We start from the raw sequence: 6,928 nt of genomic DNA on the forward strand, positions 1-6,928 counted from the left end.
CCTACAAGATTGTCTTGTCAGCAGACAGGCAGACCCTCTCCGTACACACTATATATGCCGTATGTGCAATATAAATGTAAACTAGCAGAATGTCCCTAAGAGGAATCTGCAAGCTCAACAAATGTTTTATAGTGTGCCTCGTGTTTAATCTCACATTGTCCAGAACGCAGAAGAGGATATGCTGAACAGGAAAACATTTTTGTTGCCACAGCTTGAGGTAGCATGATTTCATCAGAGAGGGGTATTCTGTTACAGGTGCTACGTTCTGAGTCCCATGCACTTCCACCGTGGGAGGGACATAGTGAAGTCTGTTGGGCTCTATGACATCCAAACCCTGGGAGCCGAGTTGAGTGGTGCATTGCGAGCGGATTAGCAAGCTGGGGGGGGGGGGCAGCAGCCATAGCTTGCCCAGGGAGGAGGGCGTGTAATTATATTGATCAGGAAGAAATTACAGCCCTGACAGGAGAGGCCGGGCCAGTGGGACTGTACGGGTGTGCCAGCGCCAGGCCTCATCCGCAGAGGGAAGAGAGGATTGGAGGAGAGAAAGAGAGGGGGAGAGAGAGAGCGAGAGAGAGAGGGAGAGAGAGAGAGGGAGAGAGAGAGAGAGGGAGAGAGGGAGAGAGGGAGAGAGAGAGAGGGAGAGAGGGAGAGAGAGAAAGAGAGAAAGAGAGAGAGGGAGAGAGAGAGGGAGAGAGGGAGAGAGAGAGGGAGAGAGAGAGTGGGGGACAGCGGTGACTTTCCTGGAAAGTACACGTCAGCGAGGCCCATCATAAACTATTAAGTGCCATCAAAGTGCTAATTTTGCTCTAGCATTACACCTGGCCCCCGCCGGCCCAGAACACTCCATCCCCTCCCCTCCCCCGCCCGCTCTCACAGGGCTGGATGGTGCAACCTGGTGGGAAAACGACATTTAATCCGCCAGCCGCCCCTTTCAGGCCAAATTGGCAAATGACAGCTCTCTGCCTCTCGGGTTTCGGGAAGTAAAAGGTACCACCGCGGTGTGGCCGGGCCTCAGGGTCTGGAGAGAGGAGGCGAGGAAAAGGGCCTCTCTCTCCCTCCTGCGTCCAGTCCACCACCTGTACCTTTCACCCACTAATCCCAGGGCCACAGCAGGCTGGGCTTCTGCTGTTTCCTTTCCCTGGCCACATGAAAAAGGTTTAATCCCATGACCTTACAGCACAGGTACAGCAGGTGAGTGAAAAACGCCTTTCACGCTTTCACACAGAGGGTAGTTCAAGTATAACCTCTTCAGAAATGTGTTTTGTGTCATGTTGATATTTTTTACATTAGTAATTGTATGTAAATAATATAGACATGAATTAGGATCCACAAACACCAAATATTTTCAGTCTGCCACCAATTAGTTATCTAAATAAATTTTCAGCAAGTAGTTTGATGACAAATAATGAAATATAGCTACTGCACAAATTTCACCTGACACAGATGTGAGATGAAAGACACATCAGGTTGCTAGTGCACTAATTGGCACAATGGATGATAAAAACAGCAACTGTCTCATTCCATTGACCTTGTGTTACAATTTCAAAGTCCCCCGAGCGCCTCGGCATCAGAGAGCACGAACATAAAGCGGAACCACATGCATGTTCACAAACAAAGCCGCAAATAAAGCAAACACAAAGGCCACCTTCCCTGGCAGGACGTTCGCCAGGGGAACGGGAGAGACGATGCGAAGCATATTGTGAAAAGACACAACCAACCCCCCCACTAACCACCCCCACCCCCCCCTCCACTCTCCGACCCCGGTAGAATGAATAGAGTTCGCTGTGCTAATTAAGTGCTAAGGGCTCTGGCCCCTGCAGAGAATACTAATTAAGGGCTACTTCTTTTCTCTGCTTTTGGGGGGGCGCGTACTTCAGCTGGTCCTAATGACAGGAGGCAGGTATGTGTTCCCCCTGTCCTGGGATTAATAAAGTCTCTGGGGCTGCTGGCTCAAGTGGGGGTGTTTCCTAGGCCATGCCCCTCTTATGCGACCCATTCTCAAACACACACACACACACACACACACACACACACACACAGACACACACACACACACACACACACACACACACACACACACACACAAACACACACACACCTGCATACCAGCCTTACATATTTAGCACATCTCTGTTCACATCTACCTGGTGACAGATTTCAGCAAAATGACATGCCATGCTGTTATTACTTACATTGACTGAGGTGTGGCCGTCAGTCACACAGTCCACAATCTGTCATCATGCTGCTGTCATTACACTAAGCTGACACAGAAGCCGGAGAGACCAGACCACCTCTCTCAAGATTAAGCAATAAAGAAGACAGCTGGTGGTCAAAAACTACAATTCCCAAACTGTAGATTAGGGAAGCACGCAGTCAGCATGAGATCAGGGTATTAAGATGATGCTTTAGAAAGAGCACAACAGCTTGGCTGGGACACTCCTGTGTCACTCCGTGAGAAATTAAGAGAAGCAGGGCTGTCAGTCCTCGGCCTGGGGGTGCAGGTAAATGAGTTAAACAGGTTTAGGGGTTGTGGTTAAGTGCACAGAAGTCACAGTATACCCTCAGGGCACCAGATTATATAAAATAAAACCACAGCAAGTGTCAAATGGAAGCTATAAAAACTGAATTGATTGTAGTGAATGACTGCGTGTTCAGGGGGAGGGCTGAGGATGGAAAGGGAAAACGTTTATTCACGTTTATATAAGCTGATTACAGGGTCCTCTTTCATGCCATTCATCCATTCATCTGCCAACTTCACATTTACTTTTCTTTCCTGGTGTCCCCCACTCGCCTTTTGTTTCTCCTTTAATTCATACACTATCCTCCTTTTACAATTTCTACCCTTCGGCTGTTTTTCTCAGACCAAAGCAAAAAAAAATAAAAAAGAACGGGTCGTACTAACAATGAAAGTTGGTTTAATGCAGACTTATGTTGCACCACATCTTTGAGGCAGTTGTACACAGACCACTGAACATGCAGGAGGAAACATTAAGGGACTATGAGGAGCTGTCTGTCTTTCACTGAGAAGGATGAACAGAGGACTCTTCAAGTGCCATTATGAGCGCTGTGACCTTGGGCCCAAACTGCACGCTGTCTGTAACTCCATGTTAGTCATGGCTTCGGTGAAAGACTTGTTTTTCCATCAGCCCATGAGTGCAGTAAAGAGAGAATCAGTGGCCATTCAGTGTAATGCCTTGGTCACAATCCCTATCAGTGCTGAATGGGGTTAAATGCCTGTCTGCAATACAGTTCATACAATTCAGACTTCATACAGACTCGTAATCTCTGTTTTTCATTGAACCCGCTGTGCATGCATTCTCCTCAAGCACCATGCCAACTGCAGTGCTCCACTATGACCTATCCTGTTTCCTTTGCCACTCTGCATTGTCTGAACATTATTAGGATTTGTAATGAAGGCCTACTTATTTTGTTGTGGATTCTTCCGGTGTGCCTGCGATTTGCTTTTCGCATGTGTTTGTGATGGACAACCCATACCAGGTGCTAATGCCAACTTCACTGATAATTGTGGAGCTCACTTACTTATAAGGAGCAGGATTGGATGGATTTTTGTTGTCTTTATCAGCTGATCGAACTGGACAGAAACAGAACAACCAAACCGAGAGAGGAACACGTTAGGAACGGGCCACGCAGCGGCACAGCAGCAGGCAGCAGAAGAGAAGCATAGTCAGAAATTGGGTGTGGGATGTAAGATGTGGAGAAACCAAAGCAAAAAGTGATCTGAAAGTCAACCATAGAAGTTTTGTACACTTAATTTAATATATCATTAAACATTTTTCAGAGTATTTGCCTACTATCCGTTTTATATATTGTGTCAATGGCAAGCTACTGGTTTTGTTTACTGTTGCTTAGCAACGTGTGATAGTTTCAAGAAATAAGGTGGCGAAGGCCATCGAGCTCGAGCTGCAACATTATTTCTTTATTTAATGCTAGAATGGCTTCTTCAGTAAAGTTATAACACAGCTGGTGCATAAAGGCAATGTCAAACATGGACTTGTGGCAATTGCTATGGTGTAGCCTGCCTGCTCCGTGAACATCTGTTGCATTGAACATGCAACTACATCACATCAGATTTTCGAATAGCATGGGTAACCACTTTAGGCGTTCATCACGGGGGGCACAACAAACATAATTTTCGAACAGGAGTGTTTGTCCCACCCAATATTTCCCAGGATTTTTGCTTTAAAACAAAATGAAAAGACTAAATTTGTCGGGAGAATTCTGTTCTCATCTAACCTGCTGACTGAAGGGAAAAACGTTTAGCGGACGAGTGCAGTTGCATAATGGAGAGTGGGGTAAGATGAGCCAGTGGGTAAGTTGACAAACCATCTGTATCTGGACAGGTTAACCATGTGACCCTAAATTTAGCCTGCGTTCTCCATTTCTCCATCTTGCTGTGGAAAAAAAGCCCCATGATGAAGTGGTAAGCATATTTTTTTTATCCAAAAGTTTTTTAGGCATACGAGGTATAGTCTTACATCAAGTAGGCTAATTTAGATGTTGATGAACTGGCTCAATAAGCGGTGTTGTGGGGACCGGTGTTGTGGGGACCGGTGTTGTGGCCCAGGAGCAAGCTCTAGTACAAAGCAAAGCAACCCAGCAAGGCCTGATTAACAAAATATATACAGTATAAATATCATCAGCTAGTACTATATACAAGGTCATACAGGATAATGTGAGAGGACGGATTTGACTCTTAATGGATCTGTTGTTAACCACACAACCATAAGACGGGCACAGACCTTGACAGCTCTTTTCAGACATTGTCTGTTTCTCTTTTGCGATGCATGAACTCTTTCTTTTGACATCTTTGCATTTTTAATTAAATCTCTACCTAGCTAGCTTGCCGTGATCCGTCACTGGCCACCAACTGAAAAGCATGAAGACAGCGCCTGCACCAACACTACCCCATGTTCTTTTGAACTTTGAACTTTCGTTCAAAGACCTTACGTGTGTGCCAAGTTAGAGCACAGCAAAATACACATGACAGTTAAACTGTATTCATCAAGCAGCAAGGAGAAGAGGTAATGTGCTTAATAGAGCACTGTGAAATAGCCTAAATTACATGACAGTTAAACAGTATCACCAATATTCATTTGTAGATTAAACTGAATGGGTCCCAAAAGTTTCTGATTAGCACTTGAGTTTATTGCTAGTCGCCAGCAAAAACTATTACATAACATTAAGTAGGTTAACATAGGTCTCAACTGCATTAAGGAACAGGATAGAGGGTAACATAAGTAAGCCACACAAATGTCTGGTCTTTTCTAATTGTTGCAGTAATCTCCCTCTATGAGTTCTGTGCAGTCTGGTAATACCGATGCTCCCTCCCTGATACACCTTTGAGATGCCTGGCCTGTAGACACTGGTGCTGGACAAATTGGGAGCTGCGCGATCAGCCAAAACAACACCAAAACACACCATGCCCCAGTGGAAATAACGTAACCTTTGGCACACATCACCATAAGCAAGGACGGCTACGCTGAGCTTAAGTCCCCCTTCTGCCTAGGCCTGCCAGGTATGGGCTTGGTCAGTATGTAGGAGTGCAACGGAGGTTGCTCGGACTTGCTGCTTTCTGCGTGTTTGGCATCTGGCGCTGCTGGTGATGGGTTGCGGTATTGCTGTATTGCTGTTTTGCAGTATCTGGCTTGTAGACCTTTAGATACAGTGTTAAGTGGGTATTTAGAGTTGTTGTAAGTGTATGTTGTCTGTGTGTGTGAGTATATGACATCCTTGTTCAATAAATGTACAAAATGATTGTGAGCCCAACGCCTCTTGACTAGTTCTACTGCCCGCTGCCTAAACATACCGTACCTTTTACGTGGCTTTTCTACACCCCCTTCTTATGGTCACGGCCCCTTCCACCCCGTGACACTTTGACACTTTTCATTTTCACTGTTTTTGTAGTTGTTGCGTCTTTCTTTCTGGTTTCAGACTGTCCTCATTTTATTCCATGTCTGCTAACCTATGTCACTTCAAACTCTAGTTTTGTTCCATAACAGCTTCCCGTTCTTGAAGATTTTCCATGGCATTTTTGCTCACTGTCAGTTTATCACACTGTGTGCTCAAGCCTTTTTCTTCCATGCCTTTGCTTTGAGATTCACGCTTTCCCCAGTATCTTCAATAACATGACCTTGTGTCTCCATCATTTACTTGCTATTGCCTACTTGTCATTGCTAGTTGCTATCGATCTTCATTTGCACAATGATTTCTGACTTGAAGTTCACATTCACCTTGAGCTCATTGAACGCTCTGGTTTCTTTTTAGTCCGCAGTGCTGTTTATGCTTTTCCCACATTCATTTCATTCCTGTCCTTGGCAAGAATCCTTTGCAGAAGGTTAGCACCAAGATGTTGGTTCTCTGTCCTCTTCTCCTTTGCTGTACACCTCTTAAAGGACAGGGACGGTCCACTAGTTTTCCGTGCTGTGCCAACACACAAGAAAGGTGGATATATTGGCGAAAACTAAAGAAACAATAATGTGTGCTGTAAGTTAGTGATATCATTTTCTATGCCGACAAAATAAATGAAACTAATTCATTTTCCTTATTGGTTTTAAGTGTGGGGATTTTTCAAATGAACAGTATGCTTATTCATTTCATACCTTGCTACTTCTGAATCATTTATCATACATTTTAATATGACGAACTGACCTTCAAAAATGTACATTCTGCTGAAACATAAAAGGCTAAATATACAGTCAAAAATAAAGTATGTCTAATCAAATCTGGTTGAATCCTGTGAGCATATTTTGAAAAGCTTAGTTATATTGCCTTCCCTGCTGGAATTGACATTCAGAAAGTGCATGACTGGGAAAAATAAGTGCGCGCTGTAGAAACTTATTTCTCGCTCATCGCAACATAAACAGCTAAAGACATAAATAAACACATATTGTGTTGGGGGTCTGAGATG

The sequence above is a fragment of the Clupea harengus genome, chromosome 20 (assembly GCF_900700415.2).
Source record: "Clupea harengus chromosome 20, Ch_v2.0.2, whole genome shotgun sequence".
NCBI lineage: Eukaryota > Metazoa > Chordata > Actinopteri > Clupeiformes > Clupeidae > Clupea > Clupea harengus.